Source organism: Anomalospiza imberbis, chromosome 4, assembly GCF_031753505.1.
Source record: "Anomalospiza imberbis isolate Cuckoo-Finch-1a 21T00152 chromosome 4, ASM3175350v1, whole genome shotgun sequence".
In the NCBI taxonomy this organism is placed as follows: domain Eukaryota; kingdom Metazoa; phylum Chordata; class Aves; order Passeriformes; family Viduidae; genus Anomalospiza; species Anomalospiza imberbis.
In genome coordinates, this window is record NC_089684.1 from 6,901,053 (window position 1) to 6,922,148 (window position 21,096).

Consider the following 21,096-nt stretch of genomic DNA (forward strand, 5'->3'; position numbering starts at 1 on the left):
ACCTAATTGAACTCAGAAATGTTTACTTTTAACTACAATATACATTAGTGAAATACAATGAAAAAGCTCATCTCTTTCAAGTTCATTTTGAAACCAGGACTGCGATGTGCTTCAGCAGGAGCAAAATATGCTTGCACAACTAAATTTCCAAGTGTATTAAAACAACTCCATTTTTTTTTGTCAGTTATTCTCCAAGTTTTCTGAAATGGCACTGACTGTGTTCTCAGTACCCACCTTCTGCTAGCACACTATCAGCTACGTGTAATTAGCTTTTTTCTTCAGAGAAGGTTCTCAAGATGCATCAGATAAGCTTCAACCAGCCTATCACTGTAGGTCATAACTAATTCTCATGACAGATGGTGACATTGTGATTGGCAGGTGGCAGGGAAATAGGGCCTCAGAGTTTACAGAAGGTAATGGGAAACTTCACAGACCATTTGTGCTGAAGATGCTGGCCAAAGCTGGTGTAAAGCCATCACCATCATGCACTGGAAAACTTCCACCCCAGCCCATGCCAATAGCTCTAGACAACTCTTTTCAGAAGCCACTGGCAAAGGGGAATTCCTTGGACGCACTAGGCTCCTGACTACCCAAAGTACTGCTGCAACCAGCACGGAACTGTGGGCCAAGTGGTGTGCTTTGAAAGGCAAAGCATCCCTCCTGCCTTGGACACAAGAGGTGCGTCACCATCAATTCTTGACCTACATGATTATTTCAACTCTTGCTCTTCAAAAGATTCCTGCTTGCTTGCTAACTATAATGAAAATATTAAGATGTTTATTTTGTCACTCAGACATTTTTGGTATTGACAGAACATTTTAGAGAGGAGGTAGCTCCTTCCTGAAGGGCTTTCCCTTTCAGTAACTTTAAAATCTAGCAAAGAGCAGAGAAATTTCTTTAGTATTTGCCTTTGAGATAATACTTTGAGATATCTTTGGCATGGTTAAACAAGAAAAATAATCTACAGAATACCATCAAGGACTCCAATATAATCTATGCTTTCCACTCTACACCATGCTGAACCATAAATCAGTGAGCAGCATGATGTCCTGTTATAGCAATTCCCCTAATAAATATTTCTATTTCACAATATACACTGAGCTTTTATTCCAATCCACAAGTTATTTTTATTTCTGTTATTTCCTTGTCACTATTATACAACCTTTTAAGTACTGCTTTTAGTATTTACAACCTTCACACATCTGTATTTAGAAACATTCATCTCTTTTCATAATCTGTCTTGAGATTTGAAGTTTTTTCTTCTTAGCCTAACCATTTACTGTAAGAGAGAAACAAGATTCAATCACCCATTTTACGCAATTATCTTCCCCATATTAGACCTGATTAGCTCTTAAATTTAATAATTTATATGCTCCCTTCTTTTTGAAAATTTTCAGTATAACTCCACACTTTGCATATTTCAGATTATACAATAAAATTTACGTGAAAAAATTGTAGAGCAAATAGAGTATTCTTAAGGTATTCCTAATGAGTCTCATTGAGTTTGTGCCAGGCACAAACAAATCCTTGGAATTCTAAAGAAAGCAGAGCAAATGTTTCTGAATTTCATGAAAAAATACTATAACTTACAAAATGAAAAAGATAATTCAGGGTCAAAAGACAGCAACAGAAAACTGTGATTTGCATGCACATGACTGAAATATCTATAAAATTAAAAACTGCAAGTCAGATAAACTGTGCCGAAAGGAAAATCTGCAAGTGGTAATAAAAGTAATCACTATAATTTTTTAAGTCACTGAAGGACTATACACAATAGCATGGTATACTAAGACCAAGAATAATCTCGTATCAAGAGTTTATTAATACACTACTCCAGTCAAAAGAAATATATAAAGATGTGAATTACTTACATAAAGTAGAGAGAACAACTATTTGCTCATCAGGGGAATCAAGCAGTGATATATTGTGTAAGTACTAAGAATATCACACGTGTTTCCATGTAAAAAAAACCAAAAAGCAGCAGGAAACAATACTGGAAAAATAATGCTTTTCTAATACATTCATAGTAAATCACATTTTTCAAAGGAACTTGTGATAAAAAAGGTATTCTAAAACAGGTCTCTTACCTGATCATTTTTATTTCATAAAGGTCTGTACTTTGTTTACTCACTATTCAAGTGCTAATCAGGAAGGAGAACTTGGATATCACCTCTAGCAGAAAAAAATCACTAATAATACTTCCTGTTTGCAAACTGCAGCGTGAATATTTTGAACAGACAGTCTAAGCAGGGCTCACTATTTTTGCAGCAGTTCCTTTCACTCCTAAGCTAGCCAGGTTCTCTGACGCCCTTTCAACAAGACTGAGAAGGACTCTAGTAATAAACAATGCCAAGTTGTAAAAGCTGACAACTGGAATCATCAGGAAAAGCCAAACCAACCAACCACACATGCAAAAAAATCTATAGTGTGATACGCTTGAAAAAGATAACAATAAATTCGTTTAGATTTTGACATCAGTAGTTCTGAACTACATTTAGAAAATGAGACCCAAAGTGTTTTCATTTACTGGCAATGCTTTCAGAGTGAAAAGCTGGTATAACAGAATTTCACTGATGCAGTCCAGGTAAGTCTGTTCTATATGCTGAAGGAAGTATTTTTAATTTTAACAATGTACTGTGATGCCATGTATACACAATGAAATTTTCATCCTGGTATTAGATCTATACTCACACCCTTTAAGCAGGAACACATTTTTACAAATAAAAAATGTTCTTTCTTTAGTTCTTTCACACAAACATCAAAGACTTCTCCAACATTCCTCTGTGAGTCAGAAATCCAAACCACCTCTGCAGTATTCTTCAGTTTTCAGTGCAAGAAGGTGCAGCACTTGAAGTTAAATTCAGTAAAATCCAGGACCATGCACTAGTGACCTGCTGAGGTTTGGGTTCAACTTGGCTGTACATTGCAAGTGGGTTTGACTGAGCAGGCCTTATGTAAATGGATGGACTTAAATAAAAGGCAGCCCTCATGTATTAATCCAAGGCCTGGGGTGTTTTCAGAGTAGGCTGGAGACAATCCCAGACACCTGGCTTTTGAAAGACCACCAAGGGAATATGCAAGGGGAGAAGGGGAGCGAAGGTCAGCAAAAGCAGCCTGAAATAAAATTTAACTAAATTCAAGCCTATTTTAAAGCATCTGGGTCAGCAGCCTTGAAAGTTTCTTTATAGTTATCAGATGCTGAAATATGCTTTTCTATCTTAAGGATACAAAATGCTTTCCAAAGCAATTCATATTACATGCTTCAGGATTCAGCAAGAAGCACTACCTGGAAACAAGATGTTTTTAACTATAGGCTCAGAACACATTTTGCCTTGGCAGCTTCAATGTTTACAGTCTCTCTGGAAAAGTGTCAAAAGCAACTGTGCCATTCAAATTGGGGAGATGCAAATGTAAAGAGCACAGACTTGGCTATCAGATGGAAAAGCTACTGCTCTATAATCATGAACAACCAGGGTTTTAAGCTAGGCTGGGAAAATGAAAAATATCAATATAATCAGCTATCCAATACTCTGTTTCATTCAACTGTCTGTTCTTTCTTCCCACACTACAGCCTAAAGTGGGTTCTCCAGAAACTGCCCATAAAAAAAAATCAAGAGAAAATCAGTTCAATCTTATTCTTTCTTCTCTTTTTGACTATTTGCTTTCTTTGTAAATTTTTTTAGGTGCTTTTCTTGGAACTCCAGAACACTCATCTTTTCTTCTTTACATGATTTTCTTTGCCTCCAATTTATTATATCATATCGTCATCTATACATTTCCCCATGTTATCTCCCTTCCACAGAACTGATTTTTCAGTTATTTACCCCTTTTTGATAAAATCCTGACTTCTCCTTTCTCCCTATCCTTTTGCTGTTATCCTCTCACTTAGCTTCCTACACATTCTCCATCTGATGCAGACATTTGCTTACCTGCTTGGTTCTGCCCTCTGGCAGCTCTGGAGAAGTGGCCAGTGGCCATCCCTGTCAGCTCGTGATCAACGAGCCATCCAGCACCCTGGCAGCTCCACATCCACCACAGCATCTGCTGCCTCCCAAATTGCTGACTCAAAGCCAACAACTCCAAAACCAAAGACAGGATAAGTGAGAAGCTGCTGTGAGGAGAGGCTGCTGATGGCAATAAAACCAAGCTTTTGGAAGCCTATCAGAGCGATCTGGTGCTCTGCCATCCATCCGCTCCTAGCCTGCTATGGGAAAAGGGTGCCACCTGGTGCCCACTCCACCCTCCTCTAGCGACTAACTTAACCTACTCTTCTGGCTTTTCTGGCCATTGCTCTCTAGAAGGTCAACTACTTTTCTACTATGAGTCCTCAAAACGTAACATATTCCTATAATCTCTTAATCTCATGCAAGTTTTAACAGACCTTGAAACATTTTCCAACTTATTAGACACTGAAAGGAACAACAAAAATGCAAGTCATGTCCCAAACGCAACCCATACACCTCAACAAGTCATCAAGTTGGAAGTGTCCACTTCCCTTCTCCAACAGGGGACCCATATAAATCAGCCTGATACTTCTTGCTCAATATTTAACTATACAGCAGGCCAGGATCCTCAAAGGATAGGACAAGAGGAAATAAAATCACTAGATCTTCACTCTAGAAAACATTTTTAAAAAATTAAGGATTTTCCCTACTACTTTGCTCTTGATCTCTGCTACACCACACCCAGCTAAACACTCATTTTATTTCCCATGATGCTGCTCAAAGCTACCCCAACACAAATGAAAGCAAAGGCAGTTATATTCTGATTCTTTGAGGTAGATATGTAATACTTTCTTGTCTGTACAGGATGCTTAAACTACATAAAATATAAGGATCATATGAGTCTAAAGAAGAGTTTGTAGAATTGGTGGGGGTTTTTAGTTGTTGGGATTGTTTTTGTGGGCTGTTTTTTTGGGGTGTGTGTGTATTTGCAGTGAACAAACCCCTTAAAGGGAGTGCCCGAACTGGCTGGAAGACCCTCTGAGACTGTCTCTGAGTTGCAGAAGAGACACTTCCCCTCATATTTGCCCTTTCCTTATTTAAAGCACACAGCTGAAATTCAGCTTTATGAGATGTGAATGCTTTCTATTATTCTAGATTTTCACATCTCTGCTTTCCTCGTCAGTTCAGTGGCTGCATACAAGAAAATGTGCACAGGCTCCAACAATTGGCAACTTTCATCTTCTGAAACTGTTTAGTACTAAATACAATATTCATATGTCTGGGTGAAACAGAGTTAAAGGAACAAAAATAAAACCCTTCCTATTACTTAGTGCAAAATGGAATTCATACTTCATTTGTCACATTGAATTGAATCACTTTTTATTTCAGGACTCCTTTCAATTTAAAGACAAAACATTTCCAAGTATTTATTTGCACTTGGACTAGTTTTTGATGCAGAGCAGCTGGATATTTTGTGCCACTTCTATATCCATCTTCTAACTACAGCATCTTGAGTGATAATGGGAATATATTTGACTTGGTTTTATTATTACATTTGGGTTGCAAATGAACTTCAACCCATTGATGCCTAAAGAATGCTATTTTAAAACAAGGTTTAAAGTAGACTAGAAGCAAAAAATAAATACATATATACCACTGTGTTATCAGGAAGATTATTTTTCCCTTCTGTTTTGATAATTCGAATATTTTTAGACTAGTTTCATTTGGAAAGGAAAAAAATAAGGCAAACCACCAAGAAAAGTTGTATTTTCCATACTGTTAGCCTAGAGATTAACTTATTGTTATTAGAGCTTACGATAGCCTTTCACTGAGGCCCCAGTATAATGCTATATAACGAGTTGGCATGTGCAAATAAAATAACGTCAAGATGTTACACAACTGTGTTCTAAGCTTTTAATTCTGAATTATGCCCATATTCACACTTACACATAAGTATTGAGCTCTATAATTACATGATAACCTGCATGCTTAAGCATTTATACACACACAATTATGCATGTGTTAATACTACAACAAATACATGTTTGTTCTTATAAGATACTTTAAAAACATGTGAGAATTTCAGTATGTTTGCTCTGGAAAAAAAAAAATCCAAGAAAACAAAACTGAAACAGAATTGAGAACTGTACCCTAATCATTGCTGTAAAATAGCAACCCTAGAAGGGAAAGTGACAAGTTGAAGTTAGCAGGCGTATCATATGAGTTAACAGAATTATCTACTTTTTTGAGTTTTATAAGGCAGGTAATTGGAAAAGCAGAGAAGTAACTGAAAATCCTGTTCCTTAAAGATGAGGCAATTTCTATCCAGGCTAAAGTACATATTCCTTTTTAAATGTAAATGTTTGAGTATCTTTCTTCTAGTTGTGAAGTCATTTATCCCTCCCAATCAGACCACAGAATTTCAAAAAGACAAATATCATCAAGTGAAAGGCTGTTGACTGTTCAATTCCTTAAAAAATGCCATTCCCTATGCTCTGACTAGTCATAATTTCCTGACCTATAGGCTGATGAAATTATGAGCAGCTCAGAGAGAGCACTTTAATGGAGGAAACATATAAGAACCTTAAAATTAATAATACAGGTGAAATTTAATTTAGAACAACATTACTAGCAGGCAAGACTGTAAACCACTGCTAGCAAAAAATAAGCTGGTTAGGGTGGAAGTGAGAACAGAAGCTCTGCTCCCCATCACTCCACTGCAGCTAATAACATGCCAGACTCTGCATTATCTCTTGCTTTAATGCTGTTCCCATAAGGAAATCCATAGGAAGAGCTGTCAGAAGATTCCTTGGCAGAGCAACTTCTTTAGAAATGGCAGCCAGCCACATCGAAAAGATAGAAGACACATGACATTGTTCAAAAAGTACTCATTAATCATTATAATACTCCTTAATAGGCAGTAATATTTGTGTGTAAATTATGAGATTTAACATATGTATGTTTGTTAAAACTCAAGTATTACTATTTTCACACAAACAGTTCCCAGTTATATCTTACAAAAGCTAGACCTTTAAAATTAATTAAAAAAAAATTAAAAAAGCTAAAAGTCAAAACAGCAAATACTAAGCTCACCAAAAAAAGAGATCACTGATTTTTTCCAAATCATATAGAAGTTGCAAGTCCAATATAAAGCATTTTTATATACCTTCTAAATGCAATACATGACAAGCATCACTGAAAACATTGCTTCAGTCACTTAAAGATTTACACAGTCTATGATATGGTTGACTAATAAGATTCTATTATAGCTACTGAGTGAATACTTCTAAGAGTTTTTTTTTTTTTTTAACTTGGAATAAGATCAAAATGCTTGCAGATTTCAGATTGCCATTAGACAGAATAATTATATGCTAAACTAATTACAACTAAAGCAAAACCTGACTTACAACTAATTAAATTTTATTGGATGAAAATAAAGCATATTCCTTATTTAACACAGGGCACAGCCATAAATGTTTACAAACTCACCAGTCTGTGTATTTATTTCCAGTACAATGCCTAGATCACACTGACAAAGTTGGAATGTGCCACGATTTGGACACCAAATAGCTCACTTAATAAAGTAATTCATATACAAGACAATAAAAATCAGATCAACATTCCTAAAATTGTTGCTTATATTGCTAAGAAGCAATTCTAAATGAGAAATTCTCCATTAACATCCTATTTCATTTTCATGTAGGTCTTCATTGCAGTTTTACAACATGGATCAGGTTTAAATTTCAGGAGTAGATAAGTAACTTACGAGCTTAAGTTCAATTATCAAGGCTTAGAGCTAGATCCTTTTAAAAAGCCTATTCAGACCCATAAAAATGCTGACAGGCAGCTTCCACTGAATATGAAGTTAAATATTTCAGTTTAAAATCCCATTATTTGACCAGCTACTATATGGCAACAGTATTTTTAACTTCAGCAGAACATTAGCATGCTTGTACAAGCCTAAGTAAATAACCAATGCTTTAGCAGAACAGAGCAAAGCAAGAGGATGTAGACATCAAGAAGGAAGGGTGAATATAATCTCAAAGAGCAGAGAAAGCAGAGTTTGAAAGAACCAGCTGAAACCACCAGACACCAAAGTTAAGCAGGAACAAGACTATGCCTTTCTTCTGGTTTTACTGACCCTTTCCAGAATGCTGAAAACGGTTTTTACTATTACCAAGCTATTTCTGCTGAGTCCATACCTCTGCCAATTTTTTCCTGCCCTTCTCCCCTTAGGAGCCAAGGGCACAACCACCATACTATTGGCTCAGGTGCTCATTGGTGTTTTCACAAAATCCTACAATTTTCAACAAATGTTGCATAATTCAGAGATCTTAACATAAAGATTTCATTAAATAATAATAACAAAGCAGCAAATATCCTTCAAAAAGATAAAGATGATCTTGAAGGCTCAAAACCTAAAAGCAAACTAAACTGTCATGTGTTCCATGTATAAAATGGCTGAAACTGTCCACCCCTTCAAATCATGCATATCTAAAATCTGCTTCCCACCATAAATATATTTTATTTATATAAATGTTCTAGGCTACGACAAATATAAAAGCATCTTGACTTGCCCCATCATGTAAACTATCTCATCAGACTGCTCAAAAAGAAGACAGAAGGGAATGGGCTAGCATTCAAGCAATTTTACAAACAACATAATTAGCCCAGGTTTGCAAAAGATATTTCTAGCCTTTCCTTCTCTCTCCACACAGCTCATGCTGTAGGGCACTGTTTCTCCTCTCCACCAAGCCACCTGGACTTGCACATTATGCAAATCCAATGCCTTTGGAATCTTCTGACTCTCTATTTATTTGAAAGTGACTAACAGGTTCAAAATTATCACGGGGGGGACTGATACACACATGGCATGCTGTGTAAACTGTTTCTTTAGAAAGCTAAGCAAAAACCTTGAAAAAGTATTCAAATAACTAAAAGCAAATGATAAAGCACACAAATAAAGAAAAAAAGAGTAGATATTTGAAAAGCAAAATGTGATACAGAATAAAAAAAAAAAACAACAAACAAAAGGAAGAATAGGGAAAAAACAACAGAAAAATATGAGACAAAAAGCAATGACAGAAGTGCTTCAGTTACACCTATTCATTCTGCATGCATATGCTTCTCGTGTTTTATCACATTTCACTGAAAGAACATGCTGGCTTTATCTGAGCAGAAGAAAGGCATCTAACTATTGAATAAGCAGGGAAGTTAATAATGCAGATATTCTGAAACAATTTTATGCATCAATGAACTTGCATAACAATCTTTAAAATATAACCATGATCCCCTCCCTATTGAAGATTTTCATCAGCTTGGTACAACTTAACTTATTTGCAACAGCCAGAAACCACAAGGGGCTTGCTACCTTAACTTCAATTTCCTAAAAAATGTTTACTTTCTTCCAGATGGCAAGATTAAATTACATAAACACTGTCAGCAAGTTGAATCCTCAAATGTATTCATTTCCAACACAGAAGCTTCAAAACCATCTATAATTTTGTTACTGATGTTTGGAAACAGCTGTAGCTGACATGGCTGCGTGTTGTATATGTCAGCGTTAAAGGATTAAATATTCTTAACCCCCAATGGAACAAACCTGCTCTATTAACAAGAAACAGTGCAAGGTACATCCGAGACCACTGCTACAATAGAAATGTCTTATTAGTTCACTGATAAACAAAAGAAGTCAAAGATAATGTATTTGGTATTTCTCTGGAGAAATGCTGGGGAGAAGGCTGGAATTTCATACATACTGGTATTTTAAAATATCAAATGGTTTGTGGGACATTTTAACTTACTCTCTAGCTACAAAAATATTTTTAGATAGTTCTATTTTTATCAATTTCTTAAAATATTCTTAATAATGTCATATGATTCTACAATCAGAAAAAGAAAAGAAACCTTTATGTTCCACCTTTGTGTGGGTTTATGTAAAAACAGTTTATACAAATGATGTATCACCTTAGTAAATCCAAGTGTATATTTGTAAATGGTCTTCCTTGGGAAGGGTTCTTGATATGACTGAATGCCCCACGTACACGACTGAAAACTGTGCCGATGTCTTCACCTAAGTCAGCCAGGGCAAAGGCCAGCAATCAACTGCAAAGTTGGGTACTTGAGTTTTCTTGTTACGGGTTGAAGAATAGAGCAACAGCTTATGACCAGCAGGAAAAACCCCAAGCATTGTGATAAAGCCAGGAAGGAAAGTACACACACTCCACACACTTTATCCTCACTGAGCACATATAAAAGTCTCAAAGCCCTGTTCTATACACATTCCTGAGCCTACAATTTCATGGCCTTTTCACATTAAGGTGAGTAGGAAAGGATGTTTGTAAATAATGTTGCAGTTTCCTTGCCTACACTTGTTTAAAAGAACCTCTTTTATACAAAATGCCAGATCCTAAATTGTCCACACCAATGGGAGGCTTCTCCCCAGCCTGAATAGAAGCAGAGGTAGGTGCCATTGCTGTGGGAAAAAATGGAAAGCAGGAGAAAAAACTGCATACGGGCAACATGATTTCTGGTACCTTATTGGAAATTTTGTGAACGCTTGCAAAAGAATGAGATGATAAATTAGGGCTGCCCCAGAGAGTTCAGCACTTCAGCAGATCACAGGGAGAGCTTGAAGTAAGACCAGAGATATTTTCCCATTGTAGATGACACAGAATTTTTTTCTCTTAAATATTTCCTAAGGTCCATTTTAAATTCAACATATTTTTTCATTAGACTTTCATGTCTTCCCCTTTACCCTTCATTTTCAAATCAGTTTTGGCTATTGCAAGAAAAGCTCTCCTGCTTGTCTGCTTTTACACGCCACTAAATACTTCCAACCCCTTTCAGAGAGCTGCATGATAGGGAGGAGTAAGAGACTCATCTTTTTCCCCATGTGAACTCCACACGCATTTCCAATCCACCTGATTCCAAACCTAAATGAGATTTAAGATTTCATTTCCTCACTTTAACACATGGAAGATCCAAGTTGTTCCTTTTGTCCCATCAATTTAGGGTATGCCTTGGCAGCAGAGACGCTGCAAGCCGTATTCTGGGGCATCGAAATGAACATCGGCAGGAACAGACTGTTCCATCAATTTTGCTACCACTTTCCCACAGATGCAAGCTGTTCAGTGCCCTGCCATTGGGAGAAAGTTGTCCTGTGGCAAAATGCTATATACAGTATGACAAAAAAACCCCATCTTACTTTAAATTTTAGGGGTTTTTGCACTTCTGACATATCCCACCCCAACTGTAATGCACAGTAACAATTTGGAGGAAGAAACAGAAGAACAAAATGGTGGAACAGGTATCAGTAAAATGATTATTTTTTCTTCTAAATGTTTACATACTTGCATGCTGTATAAATAAGTAAAACATTTTCTTAGTGACATAATACTCTAAAAAGAATAGGCTGGTGAATTACAAAGACTAGTTTTGTTTCTTTTCAAATCCAATATATCCCTATATCTCATGTATTTCTGCAATCTAAGGTAAAAAATGATGTTTGCACGAAGTGTTTTGAAACAGAAAAATGTAGACTCTGCAGAAGGCACAGGCAACCTGATTTACAAAGAAAACAACATATAACATGACCCCTGTATCAAAGTTAGAGTAGATGCACAATTGCAAGGTCACTCTCCCATCACTGTTCAGACTAGGTCAGCTGTTGAAGACATATTACTTCAAGCACACTTGCTGCCGTGACACAGACCTCACAGGCAGGAGCCTACCTTCACACCAGACAGCTTAACTAAAATGTCTGTATTGCTTAGGAAGGACACAGCATCCTCCACTGACACCCCAATACCTACATACCTGTGCAATATCAATTTCAGTAGGCATGGGGTCTCAAGGTCAGACTTTTGCTTTTCCAGATCATCTAGCCAAACATCTCGATTCCTCAGCTCAGAAGGAAGTCTTTTGGTTACACTAAAATCATGGGGACTAAGCTGCATCGTTATGATTCACATGGATGTCAGCAGGTTCAATTATCTGGTCCTCAAATCTGGTGAAGTAAGTCTGCAAAGCCATCCAGTATAATTGCCTGGCATCAGTATCAGAACAGTATGACTTCTCCTCCTGCCCACTGCATTTGTTAACCCCACACCGACTGAGCAAGCTTTAATCTCCATCCTGAACACACATACTCCTTGTGCAATAGCAGTAAGGAACTCCAGCTCTTGGGAGTTCATTGTGCAGAGCGCAAAGCCCCTCTAGGCAAAGTCTAAAAAAATAAATAATGACAACAGTTAAACAGGATCACTAGATATCATGTATTTTCAAGGAAAAAAAAATTACATTAAATATTTCAGTAAACCTAAACACTAAAAAACTCTCTAGTCAGACAGATGCTTTGTACACCACTTCAAAATAAGAAAGGCACGTGGAAAACGGAAGGCTGCTAAAAATGACACTAAAAAGTGGAAAAAGTAATAAGGATTTAAATGAAACTGGCACTGAGTCAGTGCCCACAAAAATTAAACTGGAAGAGCCACAAAATATTCTAGCCATCCTTATGGACAAATCAAAGCCAGCCATCTCAGTCCACAAATTGTTAATGATGAGCTGACAGCAAAAAAAGTAAAAAGAAAGGATATTTCTTAGAACCAAAATTCAATGTTTTCTTTTCTGGAGGACAATGCATTCATCATTCCAGGACCTTCTTAACAATGACCTGCAGACCAAGCAGTAGGCAACAATGCAGTTCATGATTCACAGTTCACGACGGGCAAATGATTCTCTTTCTAGAGACATCTTAAAAAAAATCTTACTTCCCTAACCTTACTTTTCCAAGTAGATCCAAGGACATTGGATCAGAGGAAAGGTGATGGATGAAACATTCTCTCTTTTCAAGTAAACAGTCCTCAATCTCACAAAGTATAAGAGACTTTGGGGTCTAAATGTTTTACACACTAATTGAGTATGTCTTTTTCATCTCAGTCATCATCTGAGATCTTTCTAAACATATAATGAAAACATCACCTGATTGGGAATTCTCTAGAGATGTTCTCCCCTTTCAGAATAACAATCCTGTCTGGTGGGCTGCATCCTCCACCTCGTGACGTTTTGACAGATGCAGAGTACAGACCTGAAGAGGCCGAACACTGCACAGCATCTTCTTCCTGCCCCAGGACTGTTCAACCAGGAGCTCAGCCACCTCCATCCAGCCTCTTTCAACTCAGCACAGCTCAACTCACACTGTTTGAAAGCAGGTTAACATTAACTACTCCAGTGTGTAAGCTGTTCTGGGTAAAACACATTAGGTCTCAACAATACACACCTAGACTGGAACAGCTCTTAGCTTGGATTCACAAGATTAAACAGAAAAATGCCAGAATTATCATTGTCTAGTCTTCTTTTGTAAAGGTTATTCGGACTGGTTCGTGGGTGAAACACACTATTCTATGTCATTATCTTTTATTTCAACATTCCCTTCTAGAGAAGCATGGTCAAGCTCCAAATATCTTTCAAATACTTCTTTTTCTTGATAACTACCTCGTCTCTGAGAAAATATCAAAATTCTCCTAAGTAGCAACTATACATAGAGAAGTAAGCTTGTGATCCAAAAAGGTAAGCCAAGTCATATAAGGTCTTTACCAGACTATAGGATTTGGTAAAATATGTCCATATTGCTGTTAATGCAAATTTTTATACTCTTGAGAAAATGGAATAAGACCATTTTCTACTCATTTTAACTGTGATCTATACAAATCTGTGAACCAACTACCTAATAACAGTTCTGTAACACCAAAACAACAGACTTCTACTATCCAAGTAGGACATGATGCTCAGGACATGAGCATCAGTGTCTAGATATAAAACATTTCTCCTCAATGACTTCTTCATCGTTGATTCATAGCTTTACAGGGTAAGGTGCAGCTACGAAGAAAAAGCAGCAAATCTACATTCACAAGGCATACTGTACACCATCATGGGAATATTTTTGAGGCTACTTAATTTAAGGCCATGCCTGTGCTACCATGTACACTTTAGAACAATCACTGTTTTCACTGATGGCAGCAGCAAGGAATTGATAGCATTAAAATGTGTGAGCTGCTGAGCCTGTCACCTAAAATTATTAAAAATATGGTTAGTCAGCATCTTGTTTCTTTGTATATACCCAGCAAAGTTTTGCAAAGAAATTTAATCACACTGGAACTAGGAAGCAACAGTGGTGATGATTTTCAAATGGAAGAAATGGAGTGAAAATGTCTTTCCCTTTGAAACATGGCCATATTTGAGGACAGGCACCTCAAAACCACAGCTTGACACTTCACTTTATACAGAAGTATAGGCTTCCAGAACACTGTAAGACAAATTAATGCACTGAGTCAAAATTAAGGGCAAGACAAAAATAAGCCTATAAAGAAGATGAACCATCCTCCATGCCACCTAAGAATGAGTCAAGTTATAGGAGGGCTCTGCTCTTCAGTTCTTGTGGTCCTACAAGCAAATTGTCTTTCATTGCCTCTGTGCTCAGGTCTGTAAAAAAAGGGTAAACTCCACAGGTTTTGTGACACGTAATAAACTCCACTTGTAACTTCTATCCATGATCAGCTGAAAAAGGTTTGGAGTGTCAGTTGTGTTTCAACCTGTACTGACAGCAGTTCTGCTCTCACTGAGGGGGACAAGCATGCAAGTGATTAAAGGGCAGGTTCAGGTACCCATGCACACAGGAATAATCTGCTGAATTACATCAGAAACACTTACAGCATGAGAAATAAAGAATTTTCTTAATCTGTGATAGTTAATTTTGGAACTGTTTACTTTGCCACATGATTTTCATTTTATATTTCTTCCCTTTGCATGTGCAAGACTAGTGGTCCATGTGGACCACAATCTGACCCAAAGGCCAAATTGGTAATTGTTTCTCTAGAAAAAAAAACAAAAGTCTAATCCAAAAAGACACACACACCTTTGGCTTCAGATTTGGACTAGGAAAGTCGTAACAACCCTTATAAGCAGAAAGTGGTCATGTTTTTCCATCCTAGTTTTTCAGTTTCTATGTATTTGTGTTGTAGATACATGTTTTAATACCATATAATCCCTTTTAAAAGCACATTTCCAGCCCTCTTAGCAATTTCTTATTCCCAGCTTCAGCTACTGATTCCTTCCTCTTGCATGCCAGCTCTAGCAACTGTACTGTGGCACCAAGAGACACTTGCAGATGAAGCTAGTGAAGACTAACTCAAAAAAAGGGAAAAGGAAAATAAACTTCAGGGAAAATATATATATGTGTATATATATGTATATATGTATGTATGTATATATATGTATATGTATATGTATCTATCTATGTGTCTCTTTATGACAGATAAATTCTGGCTCAGCCCAAAGGCATACCAACTCTCATGTCAGCACCAGGAGTGAAGGAAAAGGACACTTCTGGAAGATTAAAAGAAGCTGTAAGTTTTCCTATTCTCAGACGCATGCCCTAAGCATCAGGCTGCAATGACACATCCCCCCTTCTTCGCCCTCTTCTGATCCAATGAATCTGTTGTTCATGGGTAACAGAACAGTCCCAACAGGAAAAATAAAAGCATCAGCAGCATAACCTATAGCTAAGTGATGATGACCTTCTCCAGGAAACTGAATTGTGCTGCCTCCAAACAGCAAGGCTGCACAAGGCATAGCCGTAAGTCCATCGCAGAATGCAGAATTACCTGCTGTCACATCAGCTGGTTCTAAAGGGAAGGGTTAAAGTGTGAAAACCCCTATGATCCCTTTATATATCCATGTCTGCAAAGAGAAATAGGTGGGCAGAGGGAAAAGCCATATAAATAGCTGCATCTCCTCTCTTTCAGGTTTGTTTCTCAGACAAAGCAATCAATTCCAGGTTAGTCTTTCCTTGAAAACTTCAAAAAGCACAAACCACCAACACAGGCATTGATAGTACTCACACTACTGACAACATCTGCTATTTCAAAAAACTCAAATATCAAAGTGCATAGGCTAAAGTAATCAGCCCTGTTACATCCTCTGTAAACAAGTGGTGATTGCTGTGACATCCCTCCTGCTGCTGGAGAATTAATGCAATTTGAATACAGAGCAAGGGAAGCACAGAATCACTTATCACAGAATGGTTTGGGTGGGAAGGAAACTTAAAGAACTTCCAGTTCCAACCCACTTGTGGTTGACAGGGACACCTTCCACTAGACCTGGCTGTTTGTTCAGAGCTGCAACATCCAGACTGGCCCTAAAGACTTCCAGGGATGAAGCATACAGAACTGGGCAATCTGTTCAGGTGTGTTTCCATCCTCACAGTAAAGAATTTCTTCCTATCATCCAGGCTAAACCTACTTTCTTTCAGTTTGAAGGCATTCCTCCTTGTTGTCACTACATGGTCTTGTAAAAAGTCCCTCTCCAACTGTCCTGCAAGATCCCTTCAGGTGCTGGAAGGTGACAATGAGGCCACCCCAAAGCCTTCCCTTTCCCTGGCTGAACAATCCCAATTCTCTCAGCCTTCCCTCACAGGAAAGGTGGCCCATCTCTCTGATCATCTTGGTGGCCCTCCTCCAGACTCTCAGTATCATTGCTTTTCCTTTCATAAAATGGTGTATATGGGTAAAAACAACCCCACCAAGCAACCATGTGGTCCTACCATATAAATTCATATACAGTTATTGGAGAGGGGAACAAAAACAGTCTTGTATTTCAATTTCCTCTCTTTTATTTTTGGTTTCTCTTGTTTAGGTTAGTCCCAAAGGTTTTCTGCTGTGATGCTGAGCACGAAACAGAGAAATTTGCAGACAGTAAAAAACAGACGTTGCAAACTCATTTCTAGGACCTACTTTCATCCTGTAGGTGTTTCTAATTTAATAAGTAAGGAAAATGTACATGGTGTGCTACTCCCTTTTTTAAAACAAACTAAAAATGCAGTGTTATCCTTATATTCTAGCCCTACACCTACCACTATGCTGTGGCTGTCTGTTGAACTGAGTCAGTGCTACTACCAACCTAGCAAAAACTAAATGAAAATTATAAAAATTGAAAATTAACATTCAAAACAGCTTTTAACTATATTGCTGCTCTGAATTCACTATAAAGATAAGCAAACAGCTGACTTTACAACAACGGAGAGGGCAACAGAGAGGACAGGATCCAAGATGGCAATTTTTTATTTCTAAAGGATGCACTGACAGCTTATAAAAGCTTAAAATGTTAATCAAACCACCACCTTACTGTTTTTTAAGACAATTATGAACCACCACAGAGGAGATGAAAGAACAAGCAGCTCCTGCACTTGTCACCCAAAAATCATATAACCCATCTTCTGCAAGCTGAAATTGATATCCAGCAGTCATTTTCAGCCATCAGAGAGAAACGTAACAGGGCTGAGTGAAGCAGTTATGTGAATGGCACAGGAGAGCAGGAAGAAGAAATATTAACACCAAGCTTTTAGAAACCTGGTACTTTTGATTTGTAGGATATGAAATTAAACTAAATATATTGGTAACATTATGAGGGGGGGAAAAAGTCCACATCAACTGTCTATTTACATTTTTGAAAATAATCAGTGAGCTAGAACAGTTTTAACAGTTATATGCAGTTAACCCAATATTTGCATATTTTCTAATTTAAAATTGTTTGAATTGCATTTAACAAAAATATTCAAAATACCAGTAGATACAGTGCTTATCTGTTTATAACCAAATAATGTATAAAGCTTTTTCCCCTGAAACAGTATCAATGCAATCCATATTAAAAACATTAAACCTTCTACATACTTGAAGCAACATTTGCTTCTAATATGCAGTTCCTGTATGTTAATGTAGAAGTCAAGGTCCTATTTTAACCTGGAGACAATATTCAACCTACAAACCATTGACGAAGCAACACTTTTCAAACACCTATGAAGTGATTTCAGTTAAAATATTAAAAATATTAATTAAAATTATTATTAAGAAAGAAAACCTGAAAATAATTACTTTATTTCCAGTCAAAGAAACCCTTAGCTTCCACACTATTTTTACACGCTTTCATAGCTGTTGATGCAGTACGTATGAAATGCCGTCTGTTTAGCTTAAATCACTAAAGTGAGACTACGCTTCAGGCATCTCAAAGCAGAGCTACTGCAGAAAGTGTCCGGCTTTCAAGCAGTGGGAAGAAGGTCATGACATGCCTTAAAGACCTTCACAAAGATAGCCCATTTGGGTACCTAATCCTAGGCAGACAAGATCCCTTAGAGGCTGCCTCATTCCTTCTCCTCCATGGAGTGGGTATGACAATAAAACACTGCAAAGAAACCTCCTTCAGGTTTCAGTCAGCCTCTTGGGCTCACTGAACCTCATCCCATACAGGATTCTAAGTGGGTTGACGACAGTTCAATGCGATACCTGGTGACGTAGCTTTCACTTAGGCTAGATGTAAGCAAAGCCTCTTCACAGATAAGAAATTATGGGAGTGATGGGTTAGTGGACTTTATTATTTTTTTTCATTAATATTTAAAAAACTAGCATTGTAACTTGTTACTCTTGTATATTCTTTAACCAAACATAGGAAAATAAAAACTTTTAAAAACCCCTACAGATTTGATTCTCATAATAAATCAGTTAATACCATCTTTAACCAAGTTTCCCAATAAAAACCTTAACAAAAAAAGCTGTTAATCTGGTTTTCTTGCACGGTGCTGCCCATAAACAGCCAGCTATTTTGCACTTATTATAAACCAGTAAACTTAAATTCTGTCAGGTTAGCAGTATGCAATAATTAGCAGGTGTATAGACTAAAATGAAGCTAGTTTTTACTTAATATCTAAATTAATTATATCAAGTTTCTAGTGCGGGAAAACGTACTGCACCTAACAATGATTCTAACACCAAGAGCCCTCTTTATGCTTGTCCACTCCCAAAATTCCTCTTGTTAAGTTAATAGGAACAATCTTACACAAGCAGGGTGGAAAAAAAAATCTTACTCCTTCATCAGGTTATAAAACACTAACATTTGTTCATTTAAACCGATTAAAACACAAATACAATGATTTCACTTCTGAGCCTATTAAACAATTATTTTTGGAAGTGTAGTCAATAGAATTACCATTGGCAACACTGAATTCAGGTGTGACACCCAAATAGTAAATTCAACACCTCCAAGAAGGACTGCAAGGAGTGCAACCAAAAGGCTTGGAATCGCACAATAATTTAGGTCGGAAAAGAGTTCTGGAGGTCATCTTGTCCAAAACCATGCTTAAAGCTGCTATAATTAAATCAGGTCTGTGCTAGTAACAAGTCTTAACCTCTACATTAGGAAGCTGGAAGCAAAGTGCTTAATAGGAATGGTCCCCAGAAAAAAACAGATCTCTGTTCTTAACTGCTAAACCATGCCCATGAATTGTTTGGGAATCCCATGAATCAGTGCAGATGACAATGCCACAAGGGAGCTCTTCAAGAGTGAAGCCACATGGATGATGGCGTCCCAGCACGTGGGAAAGTGACAGCACCGTGTTTAACATGGCAGCACAGGCGTAACCTCACTGGGCCCCCTTTCGGACAAGTGCACTCCTTTGTGAGGTTCAGCAAATAAACAGTTATTGGATTTGCTTGTTCCAAAAGCTGGGAGTGGGGGTGGAAATCATCCTAAAAGCATTTAACAATGTGTTTAGGTTTGACTGAGGACCAGAGTGCAGTCAGCCCGTTTTGTGCTTTATGGGCTCTCCATAAAAACTGAGCAGCTCATCAACTCATTTCTAGTCAAGTATTTACCAAAAAAAGAACACAAAGCAAAGGTAGATTTATATCAAAGGTTACAGGCAGAGTGTGTAATCCCATATCAAGAAAAAAAAAGAAGAAAACACATGCTGATTATTCTCAGACTTTCCTCTGAAAGCAATGAGCCTAAGCCTATAGAGCACTGATCACAGGGACAATGCCTATTCACTGCACAATCTCATTGAAGTCCCTGAAACTACCAACTGATCAGATTATTTATAGGTTTTCAAAACTGGACTCAATACCACCCAACTTCTTATTTCTATCCTAAACTCACATTTAAGAATTCAGAAGATGAGTTCAAGAAAATCTGTATGACCTATGGCTCATGTGATAAAAATCTTATACTTGTAATTTACAAGAAGAAAAATCTTAAGTACTCACAAGTTATTAAAAAATTAAATATTCTTTTATTCTGCACTTTCTTTGAAAAGTAAGGCTCTCAAATGAAAAAATCAAGATTATTCTACTGGCACTTTAACTATACCCAAATAAATAAAATCTGATATAACAATAATTACAGCAAAGCAACCAACGGTAAATTTTGTATCAAATAAGCAAATACAAAATATTCTGCCCTAGATCCTTGAATGAATTTTAATGAGCATCGCCATTTTGACTGAATGAACGTTTTATTTTGAACCTCAGGAATTCTACCTTCTGATGACGACAAATTATGGGGAGAACACTGAAACATTCCTACCCGCATACTTTTTAAAAATTACAATATTTAAAATCTCAAACAAAGTTAAAACATCTTATTTAAAGAGAAAAGCTTATGTAAAACCCCAGATATATTACATTTCTATTACTGATCTGCACTGATTAAGTAAGAGTTGACTTATGCAGCTAATATTAAATTTAGAAATTAAATACATGTCCATATTATATGCAGCCTAGCTGGAATTCACTAGATTAAACATACTAATTAATTTGGTCATGGTGTGCTTTGTATTATAATTCAGCACTTATTTATGAGGCCCACATATTCAGTTTACTGAATTTAATGTCTGCACTGTTCTTAAACATATCATTAGAAGTGCTAACATTTTATATCATTAACCTTGTATCACTCCACAATTAACATGAAATTATCAAAAGAACAATAAAAGCTGATATGCATTTTTAAGCTACTTAAAACATTTTTATATGTACTTGTAACTATTTCATGCTAAGTAAGAGCTGATATTTCATTTTCATGCTAAGATACTCTTCACTCAAGAAAGAAAATAAAACCCCAACTTTTCTAATCACTTATTACTTGCAGGTTTCCTGTAGAGCACAGTCATTCATAGTTGTATTTCTGAGTTACCATACCTTTAGACAGATTGGATTATTCGATGGGTCTTTTTTCATACTCTACCAATATACAGAGGACTGAAAAACTTCCTGATAGGTGATGAGCATTTCTGCTCCCAGCACTCACTGAGATGTCACTGTGG

The 21,096-nt window shown here is 37.0% G+C and overlaps 1 protein-coding gene across 4 annotated transcripts in view; it reads right to left on the reverse strand.

The window, feature by feature from the left end:
• Positions 1-21,096, reverse strand: part of TENM3 (teneurin transmembrane protein 3) — a 469,046-nt gene that overhangs the window by 380,101 nt on the left and 67,849 nt on the right. The window lies entirely within an intron of this gene.